The 20,050-nt window shown below is 38.4% G+C and overlaps 1 protein-coding gene across 1 annotated transcript in view; it reads left to right on the top strand.

Annotated features, from left to right (window-relative positions):
* CHN2 (chimerin 2) overlaps window positions 1–20,050 on the top strand; it is a 158,463-nt gene that overhangs the window by 28,716 nt on the left and 109,697 nt on the right. The gene's annotated exons all lie outside the window — the stretch shown is intronic.

Raw genomic sequence — 20,050 nt, forward strand, 5'->3', positions numbered from 1 at the left:
TGAGGTTATTGGGTCAGCTGGGATGGTGCTGCAGAATATAGGATGGGAAGGTATATTCAGGAGGTGCCTGAGTTCTGTCCAGTTTTTTGCAAACAGACTACTGCCATGGAGTGCCACATCTCATTTCAAAATTCTTCATCCAACCTTGTCAAAGAACAAGGTCTCAAGTTAAGAGAACTACATTTTTGTGGAGATAAGCTTATTATATAGCTGTATGTGTCAAATTTTACATGTACCCTAACAATCAAAAATTCAAAGTAAAGAACATAAAAAGCTGTTCCATTGATGCCATTTCAGTTGTTGAATGTTTTTTGGGGTGTGAAATTTACGTGTCTTTGAATTTATCTGTTAACTTGTCTTTGAGATATATGAGCATAATCAGCATGTGGGCATAGGAGGGAAAGCTAGTGTTTAAATGTCTTTAATTGGGTCATTCTCCATGAAGAAATTTTCCAGCTGCACTGGGGTTATTTTAGTGTGATGCAATGTATTCTGCAATGTGAGCAAGTCTCTTTCATGTCTGATGTGTCACTTTTATAAACAGAACTGTAGAGGAATATCTTGGAAAATTTCTAAGGTGATACTTGCAGTTTTCATGACCTTTTATTGGTTCAAGTTGAGGTATATTCTAACTGAGCAGTTCCTGAGCTTACCTGCTTTGGTCTGTTTTCCTGCCTTCCAGCTTTGAAGTGAAGATTCCAGATGCAAGTTGCATTGCTTTTCTGGAGTTGAGACTTCCACTGAAACCCTGTTTCTGAGTGTTAGGATCCCACCTGGTCTTGTGGACCCACTTTCCAGCCTGATATTTTGTACAGTAGTGTTAAAGCTTGGCTGGCCTTGCTGTAAACTGTTGTGGCATGCTGTTGTGTTTGTCACAACTGGTGACAGACATGAGATTTATCCATCCAGCAGGAGAAGGTCCAGGCCTGCATGAAGAATGCAATTTGTTGTCATTCAGAGAAGCAACAAGCAGCTACTAGGGGTAATGAGAATCCCAAAGGAAATGTTCATTGGGAGGTGTTGCCTGTGAAATGGTGGAAGAAGCCCAGAAGAAAGCAAGGAGTGGGAAAGCTGAAATAAAAGTCTCATCTGCAGCAGGATAAGTGAGCTATGGTCTGTAGATATGGAGCAAGTGGGGCTCTAAAAGTCATGCTTCACAGTTTATATAAAGGATTTATTCAGAAGGGTTAGTAGGAACATTCTTGTGGTGCAAAATGTGTAGTCGTCAAATGAGTCTATCTAATTCTAATTTTACATTTGGTTTGAGGGAATAAGGTAGATTATGACTTAAATCTTAGGCTGCTTAGAGAAAGGGAACTTGCTCCTATTGTTTCTTTTTAGGTTGGAAGGGGCTTGGAGTGGCAAAGGCTAGTCAAGTTCACAGAGGGGCAGGATGTAACTGGAAACATTTCCTTGTGTGCAGTGAAGCACTGATCTGAAGAGGAAGTGTTTGAAGGGTGGATAAATGCCTGTGGGTATATTTAGCCAAAACCTCTATGGCAAAGGGCAGCAGGGACTGGAAGGATTGCCAGAGCCTTGGTGTGCTGCAGAGGCAGTGGAGGAGCCTGGAACAGGCAGCACCCAACCTTCTGGTTGTCCAGGCTGGGTGCTAACAGCAGGGTCTGGCCTCGCAGAGTTTCTCTTAAGTGCCTTAAGGTATCGTTTCAACATCAGTACAAATTAAAAGTTTAAAGAGTACTATTTTTTCACATATATATCAGTGAAGGCTATGAAAACCTTTAAAAAACCAGCATTTTACCTCATTTGCAGAGTCTGTGAGGTGTGCGAGCAATGCACCTGCTTCACTGTTTACTGGGGAAACTAACGTTTTGATGTTGTGATCAATTTTTTGAAGGAAAGGAGTGTTGAAACTGCAGGAGAAATTAAAAATCCAGATTCAGTTTTGTGAATTCAGGTGTGTAAATAGGTCATTCCAAGACAAAGGGACAGAAAAAGCCTGTGAACTAAAATCTCAGTTTACAAGTATAATGTTCTGTTTATTTTATATGAAATATATTTTATTAAAAAAACTGACTTGGGAATTTTTTATCTGAGGGGGAAAAAGCCAAGTCTTAACTTCTTAGAAAATGCAGTATTTTCTGGAATGCTTTGTTCAGCATATATTAAACTATGTTTTGAGAAATTTATTCCACTTAACTCCATTAAAAGAAACCTGAGCATCTGGCAGCGTAATAGGAAAGACTGGAGCGTGTTTCTCTTCAAAATGCAGCTGAATGCAATCTTCCCCCTGATAGTTCTCATGAGTATGTGATAGCTATATCAGCTATTTCTACGTTACTTGTTTTGACAGATTAACATTTTGATGGGAATTTTTCATGGAATTAATCTTTTTGTAAACATGTACTTAATAAATTAGAAGTTGACTAACAGGCAGTGATGACTAAATTATAATGTAGGAAATATTAATATGACAAGAATTCCTGTATCTTAAGAGTGATTTGAGTTTCTGGTCTGTTTGCATATGTTGCTGTTAGCAGCAAGCCAAGGAACAAACAATCCATCCCCTTGGTATGTTTTTGCAAGTTTCCAAAATAATGTCAAGTCAAAAACTGCACACTTTTGTTTTCCAGCAGCAGTTTTGCCCTTCCACAGGAAAAAAGATTGGAAAAAAATCTTATTTAATGTAATTGATATATCACAAAAGACAAACTGAAAAGTTACATCCCTCAGTACTTCTGCTATTTCTTGTATTTGGGTTTTCAGTCTTGTTGTCTTTAAAGTATCATTTTCCATTTCTTCTCCTAGAGCACCAAGAACATACATATCCAGAAGACAGTATTTGCCATATAAAAATTCATGTAGTTATTAAAAACTTAGGGAATCACGTGTTGGGTGAGGCTTTTTTCCTGTTAAAACCCATAGCTGGACTAGCAGAAAAGGTGATGCCATTTGGGCAATGTGTGTGCTAATTCCTGAACTCTTGAAGTTTACTCCTTTTTCCTCCCTGATGTGTCTTCTCAACTGATGAATAATAAATCAGTTTTCAGCCAGGGCACAGGGGACTGTGGCGTGGAAGAAAATGCAAGGATGACAAGCTCATTTACTGGCTTAGCACACAAAGACATTGGGCATGTTGCCATTGCTCATCTTGTGTTTGGAGTTCAGTTCAAAGAGATGCTTGTCAATGCATCTCCAAAAGGATGCGTCATTTCCATAACCATGATGATGGTGACTGCACGCTCAGTAGAAGCTGTGAAGAAACTGGAACTTCCTCCTTGTTCTTGTTTTGACATGGGATATATGGTTTATACAAACTAGGTTATAAGGTATTAAATTTAATGAGTAATTGTCCATTGTTTTCTGGCTAGAAGAAAGTTGAAAGCACGCTTTTCAAAACACCAAGCCCAGACTTTGTCTGCTGCATTACCAAAGAGAGAACATGCCCTGATTTGTTGAGTGGATCACCCTCATCCAAATGGACTTTCTGGGGCCACAGCTGGTCAGAATGAAGGAAATGGGGATGCTGAGGAAGCCCTTGCAGATGGCATAGGTCTGGTCACGTCTGTCCACTGTCCTTCCTGCTCTCCTGTCAAAGAAAGGCAGTGTCTACAAACTCATTGAACAATGGCTCCAAGTAAGCCTCAACTGGCTGGCATTTCCAGAGAGGTTCTAGAACAAAAATGAGAAATGTATGTAAATGCATTGTCAGAGAGAAAAAAACAAAACCCCAAAAAATTAATTTTATCCTGCACACTCAAAGAGAAAGTGTTCTACCTTCTTTTCTGTCCTGCTATCCAGAATTAGGTGTTCTGGTCATCCTGCAGGAGGATATTAAATCTTCCTTTAAGGTTCTATTGTGGTAAGTGGTAGGATGTGGTGATGCCATCAGAAAACTTTAAGTACATTCTCTTTCAGAAACAAAACACAACTTCAGTTTCTCAGAGGAAGCATTCCTTGTCAAACAAGGAATAGACTGAGGAGGAGAAATCCTGATGAAATCCTTGCTGTGTTTTTTTAAAGGACATTTTAGAAGGTCTGATTCAACAACTTCAATGGACATTTTCAATGGACATAATACTTACCTGAAGTTTAGCTGTGGGGCCCTAGCTATTGCCATGGGTGAGCAAGCCTGCATATGCACCTTACTTGACCTGTGTACCATAGATTGTACTTTAACAGTTTTATTCTACTTAAAAAAAATCTTCTGTAATGAAGTAAACTTTCTAATAATTTTTAAAATGTATGAAGTGAACTCTCTTAAAATCAAGCTCTTTTTAGAGAAAACTCCATGTCTATGAAGTCTTTCTTCTAAAGTATTTGAAAATCAGATCAAATTCTGTCTTCTAGTCTTTGTATTTAATACTTTGTATGTATTCCTTGTATCTCAGTTTATTTGTTTTGACATCAACTTTTTACTACCTACCACTGAGCCCACAAACATCTGTAACTTCCCTAACAAATTTAATTTCTTCTATTAATGAGAGACTTCTTTTCCCTGTAGAAACACATAATCAAAAATTGATTATGCCAAACCAAACAAAAATTTCCATGAGCTTGAATCTGAGGAATTCCCAGTACAGACAATAGAAATGAAGTGCAACTAGATCAGTGTGACTCCTGTTCGTAGTTATTTCTACAAGTAACAGGAACTAGGCTATGCTAATAAGCAAGTCAGCCTTTGAAGTACAAAGAGTATGCAAATGCATTAGCCAAAATTTGGAGTCTGGAATGTAATTAATTGAGCAGAAGAAACACTGAGGGTGCAGAAAAGTTACGGAACTATGTCCCACTTTCTGGGTGGAAATCACTGAATTTTGTGAAGTTTTTCATCGTGTCCCAGGTTTTTTTCATTCTTCTGATTGCAATTTCAGATGATAAGTGATACTGTAAACTGTAGAAGTTCTTGGATACCTGTTTTACAAGTTAATGTTCATGCATTCTCCCTGCTGTTTATGAAACTAAGGAACTTGTGCATTTACTTTTGCATTACCTGGATCTTAGAAGCACAACATTTTTGGGAATGCTCAAGCTTAGGGAATTTTGTTCCTTAAATTCTCTTAGCTTCTTTCCAGCAGCAGCATTGAGCCAATATACTCACCAGCTCTAAGGGGAATTTAAGAGGAAAAGTCGGCCCAGACTAGAGCTTGAACATGAGGAAAATAAAAAAAAATTACTTGTGAATGGATATAACTGTTCGTAGAAGAAAAAGCCAACAGAGAGAGTATAGAAAAGGGAGAAAATAGGTGGGCAAGTAGGGAAATTTTCAGCATTTGGATACTAGCAGAAAAGAGTAAATGAATTGATAGAAGAAACTTATCATAGATAGGAAGTGTATTTTCAAAGCATACCAAGCCCATCCTGACTTTTTCTGTATAGGGGTCTTCAGCATCTTACTTTGCCTTTAAAATCTACAAGTACTTTAGCTGAAAGTTTTAGCACCTCCTTGTGCCCAGATCTGATTTTTAGGGAGCATGGTGAGAGTTGCAATGGCCCTGCTCTCATGCATAATGAAAGTTAATGAGTGAAGGTGAGTGCTTGGTAATGTGGGATAGAGTTCATTGTTCACTGTCAGGAGGACAAGAGGAGTTACTCTGGAAAAACAATATTTGTAATATGCAAATCCACTAATTGTATTGCTCACAGGAGCAGCTGTTGGAGCACTAGGCTGTATTCATTCAAAATCTTAAGGGCTGGGGTTGAAGTAGCACTATCAGAGTGGTACCAAATTGAGTCAGAGTAGGTGCTTGGAAGCTGAATGACCTCTTTGGATTCCTTTAGTGCATTGACCCATACAGCACTGGTAGAATTTAGTGAAAGAATTTTAGTGACAGATTTTAAGTTATTCCCTTCACTGACTGCAGTGAAGGGAATACCTGGGAAACTATGCCTTTCATACATTAGTCATCTTTGTTTTGCAAGACTGTTGATAAGAAAAATGCTGGTATTTTGGTTTATGTTCTGAAGTTTCTTATAACACAGATGGAATTGAAAAAGAAATTAAAAAAAAAAAAAAAAGAAAATAGCATCTTATCCAAGAGAAAAAAAATGCTACATGGCACTTCCTGGGATGCTGAGATGTTTGCTTTTTCTTTCTTGGTAAAAAAAAAAAGCTTTCAAATCAAATTTGAAAGTATTTGAAAGTATGGATTAGAATGTGTGCCCCATGTATGTGTCTCCTACTTGTTTAAGAAGGCAATATAGTAGTAATAGTACATACTACTGTAGTAATTGTCCAATGCAAATTACAGATTAAATTCTGAAGGGAAAATCTTCCATAATGAAAAGAATCTTCAGAAACATATTCAGTTTACTGAAATTTAATTATCAGATGAAAATCTTTTCTACATCCAGAGGAGCCAAGGGTTCAAAATTCATAATTTTCTGAAAACTTCAGCAAGTAAAGAAATTCTATAAAGCTAGAAATCTCATGAAGTAGAAAAGCATAAACTTTTAGTGATATTGAGAACCCTAACAAAATATTGGAATCCAGGATAAATACCTTTGTTGTGGGTTGTGTTATTAAAAATCTGTCTTGAATTCTGTGTAGTGGAACACTTCTGAAAGGCATTTCCTATCTCTGATTGTTGATTAGCATGGGTCACAGAAGTAGCTGGTGAAGCCCGACAGGAAATGATCGTGTGCAGCCCTGCACGCTTTCACTGCCCTCTTAACTGTTCATATCCTGTTTTTTAAATGGGTAATGATTAAACGTTTCACAGGAAAACAGAACTTGGAAGGTGTGGTATTCTAGTTTTGTTTATAAATATTTTTACGTGCATGTCTATTTTCTTGACTAGCCATGTTTATAGTCTGATGTTTTATTGCCATGCTGCCCATAATGTTCAAGCTGGGACCGGGAACCTCGTTCCATAAACCACCCTTTACCACTTCAGAAAATCTTACTCAGTCTCTGTCCTGTGTAAAACAAAATTTACTTTGGCAGACATGATGTTCAAGGTTAAGGACGTTAAAACACCATTTTTAAAAATATGCTTTTCATGCAATTTTGGTTCCCATTTGCCTTCTGCTCAGCAAAACCAGCTGGGCATGAACTGTTCAGTGTGGCTTGAGAATCATAATTCTGCAGCTGAGGAAAGAGATTATTTACCAAATGCTTCAGGCTTTTCAAAAATGAGACTGAAACCAAGGAATATTTTGAGATTTCTCCTCACATGCACAAGCTGTGTATTATTTCCCCATACGATTTTGTGTGTTAAGATACTGTTTAGAAATGGCTCCTGTGTTGCCTGTACTCCAGGAGTGTCTGTGAATGGCAGTGGGAGGTTTGGGAGTGCAAGGAATATACATCAGAACCATTCTGCACAGATCTTATTACAGACCAAGTTCGTAAAACATGGAATCAGATCTCCACTGAGAGAAAACACTGAAGGTCTGTGGAAAGCTGCAGTCATCATTGGCATCCTCAGGATTAGAATGAGGTTAGCGAGCTGCTGGCTAAGGCAAGCTGTCTAGGTCACAGGGATGGTATTTGGGTTTTGGACTTATCCTTTCTTGGCAAACTTACTCTTGGGAAGGATGTTAGTTGCGCTTGATGTAACTAGGTAACTTCATGTATGAAAAAACAGAGTGATTTCTGAGAACATTTATCCAATAGCAAGTTTAAATACTGTTAGAGGACAGAAGTCCAAGAAGAGTTGCTAGGATTGTCCATCCAGAGCTTTGGAGACGCCAGGACACTTCAGAAATCATTATGTTTATTCATTCTTCCCTCATATGATCTAGTTAGAGCTGCAGACAACATTGCTGACCTGTTGAACGGATCAGCAATCCAGACAAGAGGTGGTGGGATTTGAAGAACAATTTTTGTCTTGTTCTAGGAGAAAACCCTAGAGATGTGAAGAAGTAGCACTGTATGAACATGGCTTGGACAAGGGAAGAGATAGGAAGTGCCTCCAGCTTTTTGAACAGAGTAGATAGAGTGGTGGGTAACACTGGGAAATGGCAAAAGGTATAAAGCAGACAGAGTTCAGAGACAAGGAGTGTTGCATTTCAAAATAGAAAGGTCCTTTCTGAAGATTGCCTTTAGACAACCTGTTAGAACTGGGTGTGTTAGACTCTATCTTCCTTTTAATGAAAGAAGACTTGAATGTTTCGTACAGTAACATTCATTTGCATGCTGTGGAAAGTGACTTTTATGTTAAATGCATTTATTCCATAAGTTCAGACAAATGCCTTAAGGAATGAGCCTGATATAATCAACTTCAATATTAACTAAATTTTCACCAGGGAGAGGCTGTTAATGCAAATTTAAAATGACAAATTTGAACTTTTTAAAAAATAATTTGGAATTCATTGCATATTTCATACCGTACAAATCGCTTAAAATATAATTCATATATACTGTTGTACTCAAAAATTGAGCAGAAAGAAATCAGCGGTTTCTCATCTCTGGGCAGAAGCCTCAGCTTGATCAAGCATTCCAGATTCAACAACCTAACTCAGAACAGTTTGGCATGGCTTCATCCTGGGCTCAGGGGTGATTTACTGAGGGACATGCTTACTATTTTTGGGTAGTATGAGAAGCCACAGCAGTATACCATGGGTCTCTTGCACAAGATGCCAAGATCATGACAAATCCTCAAGTACTGCTAAGTAATTTTCTTTATTGGACAGGAGAAATGGAAATAAATGCTTAATTCGTGGTTTAAAATCTGCGTAATATGTATTATAACAACTTGCTGAAAGTAGGTCATTCCAATTCTGGGTTACCCCTCTGTATGGTATTAACTGGAGAGGTGAAGTTTTTGTTTCCTACCCTCTTTGCAATGCAGTTAGGACAACACTTTTAGTAACAGATTGACTTCAATCCCATGTCCCAGCTACCACTTACTTTTAAGTCTATAATTTGTTATAATGTCTATTATAAGGAAGCAAAACATGACTAGATGACTTTAAGAAATCAGACGTGAAAGTGTTGTGAAATATCCAACACAGAGCTATTTATATATATATATGTAATGCTTCCTTTAGTTTTTGCTTACATTACACGTGAGAATCTTTAGTTGGAGGTGTGATTCTGAAAGCCATGGAGCATATCAACAGTGAAGCAATTGTTTTAAGAGACACTGTAAGGCTGATAATCCCGAATTTTACCTACGTGTTTTTTTGTTTACTTTATGGGCTTGATGCTAGTCTAGACCTGCCACTGATGCTGCTAGCTTCAAAGCTGCTTTGCTGCAAGAGGAGCCTCCCTCTGCCTTTTTTACCTCCAGCAGTGTGGTTGTTTGAAGCTGTTCTTTGTTTTCAGTCTGCACATCATAATGTTAGTCTGCATATAACACAGGCATTCAGGTTCTTTCAACTCTGTGTAGCAATAAGATTTATGAGAATATCGTTGGGGTTGTACTCAAAATGTTCACTGATAATGTAAAAGCATGTTGTTACCTTAGGTGTACCTTTCAAATCACCTCACTGCAAGACTGTGTCCCCAGTAAATCAAAATGACTGAAAAACAAGGTTGAAGAGAATCAAAGCCAAGCAGAGATTACATTTTGAAGACTGTAAGTACACTTTGGTGGTGTGGAGCATCCTAGGTGAGGCAGTTGGAAAGCCTGCAGGGACTCTGTTGCATGAGTATTCAGGATAAATAAGCAATTGAACTTTTAGGGTCATGGGCATGCAGCAGAGAATCTTGGTGCTAGGCACTGAATTGATATGTGGAGGTTTTCACTTGGAAGATGTAACATAAAACAGTGACTTCAGTAATAACTGATGATTAGTCTATCCAAATTTTAGGTGAGCAGCTTGGTACTCCACGAACACCTGGCTGAAAGATTCTAAAGATGAAAAGTTAGGACTCAGAATCTCTTCAAAACAGGGCCAATGCCCCAGCTAACCTCAAATTTGCACTGCCAAATTTGTAGTATTTGAGAAGTATGAGCAGTTGGCATTGTGTTGATGCTGATAGGAGCACAGACCTTGCAGAAAATCTCATTTTTAATACTTGATGCCTAAACACAAGTATTTACATGTATTTTGCTTAGTAAACACTCATTCTTTATAACACAGACCATTTGGCAAAAGATTTGCATGTTGTTCTTCCTTTTATTTGGTTCCAAAGTTTAAGACAGTTTTAAATGTCTTTTAATATCTGATTCAGATATGCTGTTCTCTCATAGGATGTTGGCTTGGTATCCGAGTGTGATAAGATCATTTGCTCTTAGTCATCAGGCATAGGCTAGAGAGCATACAGAATGCCATGTAAGTTTATATGTATTTACCCCATCTTCATTGCCCAAACAAAAATGAATAAATAGTAAGAAAGGAACCTGGCAATTTCTACCTGTGAGTAACATGGCTGGCAGGTTAATTGCAGGCTTAGGCATGAATATGCAAAGGCGGATATGATTCAGAATTGCAGGAATAAAAGGACAATGAATGGAGTCTTTGGCTAGATGTACAGTTATGCCTGGCACCAGAGAGGGTGAATATAATACTTCCTCAATTGGGCAATCATCATGATCAAGAACAAGTTCTTCCATGGGCAGAACTGCAATGAAACCTGGTTTGCTGTGGGTTTGTAACATTCACCTCCTCACCTGTTCTGTTCCCCAGTATCTGCAGCTGCAGTTTCTTTGGTCCTCAGTGCTCCCTTGCCTCAAGGCAGTCCCCTGTTCTCTATTCCCTGTCATATTTCCTCCTCCTCTCATGCTCCTTTAACTGCCAGCTACACAGTTATGCTCTGCTCTTCAATTTAACAAACCAAACTCTTAAATCCCTTCTGTGGCCTTCCCCACATTGGTAGGTCACAGATTGTAACCCTTGTTTTTGAGAATGCAGCTGATACAATGTGAGCCTGAAGACATGTAAAACACTTGTAGCCTTAAGACACTATTTAGATGGGGAAAAAAAATCGGAGATGTTTGAAGTCTAAAATTTCATTGGATTGTCAGAAGCTTTTAACAATCTCTAGTCCTTAAGATGCAGAGAAGCCCTTGACTAACTCCTAGTTAAGTCTTACCAGCTAAGGAGTAAAGTGAAAAGCTATTCTTTCTATCAATCATGTATTTGTTGATGGGCTTTTAAGTTTTGCCACTTCATTGGTAACTTATTTGCAATGCTACATAATGGGTTAGAAAAGTTTTTTTTTAATATACCTTGGTTATTTGGATAAGAGTGGTGCACTCTGTGTGGTTTTATGACCATAAGGATTTGCAAAATGCTCATTTGCAGAATACTGAGATGAATCTGGACAGTCTTCCCACACAATGTGCTTTTAGCTGCAGTAAAACTTCACAGTTAATCTGTTGTGAAAGTTGTGGCACTGGCATTTTCTGCTGTTGTTTCAGTGCACCACAGTTGCATTTCTCTTTCTCCCTGGCTTTGCTTTATGTTCTGTGACAGTTGAGTCACTTGAGTGTTGATGAGCTCTGCTTTTTTTTGTGGCTTTTCAAAATGCCTGAATGATGAAAAAACCTGGAATGAAACAAGATTGGCTCTACTTGTGCTTCCTTGCTGATTTTCTGCAGATCTTTTTTCAGTGTAATTTCAATGTGAAACAGATGATAGTGTGGTGATCTGAATAGGTTTGAAAAGTAATATGGCATTTACCAGAAAGTACTTATGAGGAATAAAGACTGAATTTGGTTTGTGGCTCTTTGGGTTGTTGAGGAATGAAGCTTTGATCAATAATCTTGAATTACACAAAATTGCTGTGGATGTATATAATGAGGACAAGGCAATTATGCTTATCTGAAACAACCCCAAAAAATCCTCTAAAGTAGTTCCTGCTTTAAAGGATGATCTCTGATTGACTGTGTCAGAATGGGACTACAGTGTTCCAGCAAATGGGTAATTTTTTTGAAGACTGATAGTGAAAACACAACTCAAGAGAGGCTCTTACAAAATGAGCTTATAAACTTTGGGATCATGCAAGTAGGGCAGTAACTATCAGGAATAGACCAATGACTTCCAGTATGCATGTCACTGGTACAGCTGGTTCTAGAGTACTGAGTCAGTCCTCATCTCCTTCAAAAAGGAAGTTGTAAAAGGTAACAGCAAACAAGAGGCACAGCAGAGATAGGGTCTGAGTAATGAATGAGTCTCATGCAATACATATAAAAAAGACATCAGGCTTATTTTTTCATAAAGGAATTTGAGGGAGAGCTAGATTGCAGCGTACAAATTCCTCCACAGAGGAGATATGGAGTGCTTTTTAAATTCAGTAGAAAATGAGTCATAGTCATAAACAGAAACACGGATAAGTCAAAGTAGAAATTAGGTACTTGATTAAATGTGAGAAACGATGAATGAATGGGGAGATGGTGGCAGTGTCTATCCCTTGATTTCTTCCAGTCTAAACTGAACACGTCTCAAAAAGGTGCATTTCCATAAAATAGTATGAAAAGTAAGGATATGATATATAGGACATTACATAGTCTCAGGCCTGGTGGAACTTAATAAAATGACCAGATCACTTTGGCTGAAGACAGTAATGTGGCAACTTATCCACAAGAAGCCTATATGCAATTACAGTTACAGTGCCAGCTCTACCCACCAACCTATTGGAGTGCTAAAGTAATGCAATGGTTAAACTCATGAGGAGAATCACTCACAAACTTGCCTCAGTCTTACGTTTAATGTTTGTCTTTTAAAGCTCTTATCATCTCACAACACTTTTGTTTGTGAAACAGCATTTCTAATTAGTACACACATGATACTGAAAATGGTAGTAGGCAAACATTGCTGAAAAGCCAAGAGAGAAAGAGTTAAAGTACAGTTTTATTTGCAATTCCCAATAATTATTTGCTTTTCTTAAATTGGATGAATGGCAGTGGCCATGTGGATGCAAAGTGTGTGATGCTATTTTTCTAAAATTTTATGGCTTTGGGATTATCTCAGGATTGGAGATAGGAAAGCAGGAGGGAGATGGGCTTTTCCAAAGAGTTAGACAAAAATGTTTCAAATGGTATTTTAGGGTTAAATGGCTACAAAAATTGTACTGATTATTGTTAGAGCAACTGCAAGAACTTTCATAAATGTCAGTCTTTATTCTGAATTTATTTTCTTCTGAAGGAGGCTTTCAGGAAAGATTATAGGAATTTGAGGTGTAACATTTACTGCACTAATTTTAGGAATGAGAAATGCTTCAGTGGCAGCCATAGCGATTTTTAATTTTTTTTTTTTTTTTTTTTTTTTTTTTTATTGTTATGAGGGGTTTTCTTGCTAGCTATATGGCCTTTTCATTTCTTTAAAAGTAGCTGCAGGGAAAGGTCAATTGAGGGAGTACAGCTGATGCCTCCTGGGAGGGGGACATAGCTTGAAGTACAAAATACCTGATCATTAGCACCCTCCCCAGAAGGATCTGAGTGCTGTAATTAAATGCAGTGCTATATTTTTGTAGTCAGCTTTAGTTTTGGTAAGTGCTAAATACCCTCAATTTTAACCATACTCTGGTCTGAAAATGACCAGTTGCAGGAGCAATTGATGGTCTTACACGTTCTGTACCTTATCAGACTTTTAATGGTATCTACTCTGCATCTTGACCTCTGCCCCTTGCACACTGATCTCTACAAAAAGGGCTAGAAGACTGTTATATATAATAAGAAGGACATAGCAAGAAATGTTAGATGGGTCTGGAAGAGGAAAGCTGTCAGTAATAGATGGTATTTGATTCCAAATGACGTGCAGCGCTCTAGTTTTTAATTTTCTGTATTTTTTCCTTGCTCCAGAGCTGTACTATGTTATGTGTCAAGTGAAGCAGCTTGTAATTTTTCTTATTTTTGCTATCCTAGTCATTTAAAGCTTAGTTAGGGTCATGAATTAGAATAATCTTCTATTTCCTTCCCTATCATTAGTGGGGCTTTGAGTGCTGAATGGCTTTTTAGGAGAATTACGCATTTCCTTTTACTTTCCTCTCTGGCCTGTAGAATAAGCTACAGGGAGGTGAATTTTATCTCACTGAAGCATTCCTCTTGGAAAATAAAATGAAAATAAAATGCCACAAGTCCATCCCCAAGCATCCAGTGTGGGGAAAGGCCAATGTTTGGGAATGATTTTGTGGGTTCTGATGGGTTGTGTGACAGTTCCAGTTTCTAGAGCCATCTTTGTGAGGGTAGCCTGACCTTCTGCAGACCTGGGAATGGAGATGAGAGCATCTTCAACAAATGAGTAACACATGAGAGGAAAAAGTAAAACTTAATTATTGTCACTATTCATTTGATGAAAAAACATGTTCTGATATCAGACTTGGTGTTGGTAATTGCCATTTACTGTCACCCTTTTCCATTTTCTTTGTGAAGCAAGTGCCCACTAAAAAATGAGTGAATGTTCCTCATGAAGGGAACTCCTTAAACTCAGGATTTAGAAACTAAAACAGTGATTTCCTGTCTCTCTGTCAAGAGAAATCATTTTAATTGTTTACAATTCTGTTCCCATTTCCTACCTTTGTTTTAGATATGGTTGAAAGAATTCTTAGGTGAAATAAGTAGAGATGCCAATAATTTTTAGCAGACCTACAGAACAGCCAACATCTAATTTGTAGAAGGCAGACAGTGGATCTGATAGTGTTGAAAGAATTCTTAGGTGAAATAAGTACAGATACGGATAATTTTTAAGCAAAGCTACATAACAGCCAACATCTAATTTATAAAATACAGATAGTGGGTCTTAGCTGCTGCAGGTATTTGGGGTTCTTCTTTACATTAGATACATTCAGTTCCTTTAGCATTTTTTTAGAGGTCCTAATGTTAATAGGAAGTTTGATGCATAACAACAGCAAAATATATAGCAGAATTTTTTAATGTGGATTTGAAATTGATTTTCCAGTGGTGATTTCACATAAATTAAAACTCTTGAAGGGCAAATTTTGCACTCCTCTGAAATCAGTTTGAAACTGATCCTTTTCTCTATCAGAATTCTCTTAATTCACATGGGGAACAGCATTTCAGTTTTAGAGAACTGGAAGTGCAACCTTGCTCTGAGCAACATAGATAAAGTCGTGCATATGCATATATGTGTTCTGCATCTCCTTTATGCATGAACATGTTCAGGATCTCTTCATAACCTTGGATAATAAATTCTTGGCTTCAGAATCACATTTCCAAGAGGCTGAAAAATTTAAACAACATTTTTGTCTTGTCTTTATCTTCTATCTTTTCTTTCAGCACACAGTTGCATAAGCAGATTCTGTGCTGTAGAGGTGGAGATGAAAATCCTCTCAAAACTTCCCCCATTATGGACCACTCATCAGACTGTTCTGAAATGGCTTGTTCCCCGTGGCAGAAGTGGAGAGATGTAGCTCCCTTGGTGGGAGAAGGGAGTGAAAGAGGGGTGTATTCCATCCATCTTGCACAGAACTCAAATACACCTGGAAGCTTCTCTTTGGGCTGGTACTTAAAGTAGCCTAAATAACTAGCTGATACCTAGGTGCACAACTTCTCAGTGGCTACATTGAGAGAAACACCTAGAAGTATTTTGTTGTGCTCACTCTGCCCAGACATAGCCTTTGGACAGTCTGAGGCCTGACAGAGGAACCAAACCAGTTTGGTCACCAGTAACTACCAGTAACTAGTGGGTTTGTGTCCAGCTGTCTCACTGCACAGGTGAATCTAAAGTGTGGTAGAAAGTAGATCAGATTAACCTGTTTTAAATAAGTATAAATTACATGCCAGTCTGACCCACCATTTCATTGGCAGATTGAGGCAAAAGGTAGTATATTCTTTGGAAAGAATATACCAAACACAGCATTGTGGATGCCACGGGACAGAGAGAGAGAAACAGCAAGCATTTCTCATAGCAGCTTGTAAGAATGTTCAAGAAGCTGTAAAAATGTGATAACTTGTTAGTATAAACAGTCTACAAGTGGTGTTTTTCTACTTTGTCTTTTTATTCTTCTCAAAGACGGTGTATAAGAAAAATGTTTTTGTTAACTAACCTATCAAATAGAATATATATCACTATTCTATCAAATAGAATATATCACTCTATATAAACCCTGTGGTTCTCTTGAATAAAGCCTTCTTTGCTCTTTCTACAATACTGCCTCCCACCTGCTCCTGTGTCATTCTTGGCACAAGAGTAACACAGGATCAGTGTGTTGCCTGTGATTTATTCTTTGTGACTTCTGACAGGGTTTCAGCCACTGTGGTTTATTTCTGTTAATTTAAACCACTGTGGTTTATTTCTGGCAGTGTCACACCATCAGAAGCTTCTAGCTAAAGTTTTGACAGTTCTTACCTCTTTATCCACTGTCATGACACCATTTACTAGCTTTGCTCTCTGTATACTTGCATGCATTGGATCTTGACTAATCAGCTAATTGGATTGTGTTAACCAGCTTTTAAACTGCTTTTATTGGAGACCTTTGACTGAGATGTTGGAACAGGGTCAGCATGGTTGGAATTTCTGCTTGGATGTAGTGTTGTAAATTTTAAACTCCAGATACAATGAGTTTCACTGTTTGAGAAGTGTACTGTAAGTCTGTGAGCTGGACCTGCCTGTTTGGTTGGAAGTCAGAAAAAAAGAGGACAAGACATGAAACTTCTTGCAGCTCTTTGTAGAGCCACTGTGGGGGTTAAGGAAGGTGTAGAGTTCCTGGTGTACAGAGAGCAATCCCGGCAGAAGCTAAAAAGTGTACAGCTACTAAAGTAGCAGCTATTGCCAACTCTGAAACATGTTGCAGCTTTTTTTTCCAGCCCATCCTCAATTTCTTATCATGGCTGTAGTGCTGCAAGTAACTATTTTCTCAGATCTTCCCACAGATATGCTTATTTAAGATGTTTCCTGACCTTGTTCCATCCAAAACAAGCTTGGTTAATTTATGCAGCCTGGAAAACATGTCTGTATTTAACCCTACCTGATGCAGTTATGTGGGCTGAGGCATCTCAGGTTGGACTTGATGATCTTGGTGGATTTTTTTCTAACCTTAATGATCCTATAATTCTATGGTCTGGCAGGGGGGCTGTGTGAGTGATCTGGGCATTAATCTTTTCATTAAATCATAAAAAGTTAGATGGAAGTGGCCTTTGGAAATCTTGAGTCAAAACCATTTCCAGCAGTATCTCTGATGAACCTGGTCTTTGTCCAGCTTGGTCTTGAAATCCTCTAAGAATCAATGTTGCACCATCCCACTGGACAGCCTAGAATTTTGTTAATCACATTTGTCAAATCTGAAGCAGCCAAGCTGTAGTTGGTGATATTTACCACTTGTTGTATTTCTGCTACTACCAAAGTGAATTTGGGTCTGTCAGCACTCCAGAAGCTCTTTAAACCATTGTAGGCTGCAATTAGATTGCCTCTTGACCTTCCCTTTGCCACACTAACAAAGCCCAGCTCCCTTAACCTTTCATTGTGGGTCACATGCCTTCTGTGTGTGTTTGTATTATTTGTGAAGAAGGCACACTGTTGGTTCCTATTTATTTGGAGTGCACCATGACCTCCAGGTCATTTCAGCAGGGGTGCTACGCAAGCAGTCGATTTCCAGGTTTCAGTGATGTATGGATTTAGTCTGCTCAGAAACCAAACTTCACACTTGTAGTTGAACGTGATGAAGTTTCTGTTGTCCCAGTCCTCAGTTTAAGGATAATTGGGACCTCACTGTATTCTCAGCTGAATCTCTTAGGGAAAGATTGAGCTAAAAAGTAATTTACGATTGTCTACAAAGTTGCTGAGGGGTCTGTTTTGTCACTCAAGTAGTTGATGAAGATACTGAACAAGATCAGCCTGCTACTGATACTGCACTATGCTGCTGATTACCAGAGCAGTTGTAAAGTCCCTTCAGGACTTTCAGTCCACCCAACCAGTTTTCAACAGACCCAGGAATCTGTTCTTCTAGCCCTTACTTCCTCAACTCTCAAATAAATATGGGAGAGTCACAATATCAAAAGTGTAATAAGCGGAGATATATTGTATCCCTCTCTCTCTCCTCATCCCCAGAGCAGGTTATTTTTGTTACAGAAATCAGTCAGCTCCACGAAACATGGTCTGCCTGTCTTGAGTCTTTTTGATTGCCTTCTTGTCCTTCATGTGTCTGGAAGTAAACTCCCAGAAATATATTTCCTGCCTGTATAAGGACTGAGATGAGACTGACTGACCTGTTGTTTTCTTGGTCCTTCTTCTTGCTTTCCTTAAAATAGGCATATCAGTCTTTTTCCAGCTCTGTGATTGTGTGCATTTTCTCATATATAATGGCCACACAATCACATCAGCCCACTCTTTTGGCATCCCTGAATGAATCCCCTCCAGTCCCAGGTGTTTGAATAAATACACTGAATTTTGCTGATGAGTCCCTAAGAGGTTACTTACAAACTGTCAACTGCCCAAACTTTCTGAAACTATAGTGGTCCATGCAGGGGTCTGGAAGCAAGTTTTTCCATATTCTGATTCTGCTCCAATAATCTCTGGGCCTACATTTCCCCTGAACTTCCTTCTGCTGCTGGCATTGCTTGCAGAAGCCCTTCTTGTTTCCCTTTGCCTAGCTGGCTGATTCAGCTGTAGCTGGCCTTTGACCTTCCTGGTGTTAACCCCTAGTGACTAAGCAATGTGTTTATCCTCCTTCTCTGGTGCCTTTTTAGCCAGCAGAAGTGCTTGTTGGAGAGGATGTGTGACTGCACCTTGGGTGTTCATTAGAGCTCTGGGAAGCTCTGAGTGCACAGACAGTGTTCCCGTCGCTCCTCCTCCAGGGCAGAGGAGTGCCTGCTAAAGATACCATCTTAATATTTACATCATTTCAGTCACTTGCTTTTGTACACATGTAACAGGTCATGAGAAACTATTACTTTCCATATCCCTGATGGCTATTTGCAGTATGACTAATTTATCTCAGCAGGGACTCTGTTATAAATATGTATTTTATTGGGATAGTGCTGTAAATGACCATGTTGTTCAGAGGAATTGCTGTGGTTCAACATAATCCTTTTCCAGTTACACTACAGTGCTACCATTTTTTAATTCAGTGCAGTTAAATTGTCATAAAATTGAAATATAGGAAGTGAACCTGTCTATTTTTTTACTTCAGAGCCCACATAATGGTACAATCCTGATACAATCTGTATTTTAAAGTTAAGGTAAAGCAATGCATGCATAAAACTTTGCCCATGCATTTTCTATATGAATACTGATGTATGCCATGCAATTGTTTATGTCCAAAGCACTTCAGAGTGAGTGGGTGTGATGGAGCTCTGATGGTGACATGTGGGAAGAAATCTCCTTCAGTTTGGTTCTCCTTCTCTGACATTCTTTGGAAGCTGTGGGTCAGCTGAGACAGGCAGTTTGTCTTGCCTTAGCATTGCCACCTCTTTGTTCTCATGACTTATGCATCTTGATACTTCTTCCTCTTATACACATTTTGTTTGAGTGAATGTGTTTTCTAGTACATTTTATTGGTAACTACAACTTGTCAATAGGATGGATAGACAAATGATGTTGTGAAATCTTTTCAAGTCAAACTTTGCGTGGATGTGTTTTGTAATGCATTAATGGCAGCACAAATATCCACTATTTATTTCACTAATTGTATTTCTTATTCAAGCTGAAATGGTTTATTCCTGGGCTCTTTTCTAGTATCAAAGTAACAAAAGAGCAGTTGACTTTGACCTTAATTAAGTTTACTCAAAGAGACATCAATGTGCAAGGTCTGTTGCACAACTGTGTTTCAGAATTGTTTCTTTTTAGAAGACAACTCAAAGGTCACAAGAGACACTTCTAGAAAGATTTTCAATAACAGCTTGTTTACAAGACAAAATTCCAAATCAGTAAATGAATAATGAATAGAGTTGGAATTTGATATATAACAATAAGTTTTAGAAGTGGGTAAGGTAGAACATGTGTTTGAACAGAAAAAAAAAAAAGTGCACTACTTGAAATCAGAAGAGACACCTGAGCTGTACAGCTGTTTGAGATTTAGCTTTTTTTACTGGATAATTCTGTCTGACCCACCATACTTAGTTGATCTTTTTCGTGGGGGGCAGGGGGGAATTTTCTTTTGTTTTTTGTTTGCTGGTAACTTTTGTCTCAGTATTTCAGTTACTTCCGGCACTTATCTGCTTCTTTGTGGAGTTAGGGAGTACTTTGTTATTCATGAGGAACTAAATCAATCATCACTTTCTCATGTCATCTTGCATTGCATCAG

This window comes from Agelaius tricolor, unplaced genomic scaffold (assembly GCF_023055355.1).
Source record: "Agelaius tricolor isolate 1412-34295 unplaced genomic scaffold, bAgeTri1.0.p SCAF_6, whole genome shotgun sequence".
In the NCBI taxonomy this organism is placed as follows: Eukaryota; Metazoa; Chordata; class Aves; order Passeriformes; family Icteridae; genus Agelaius; species Agelaius tricolor.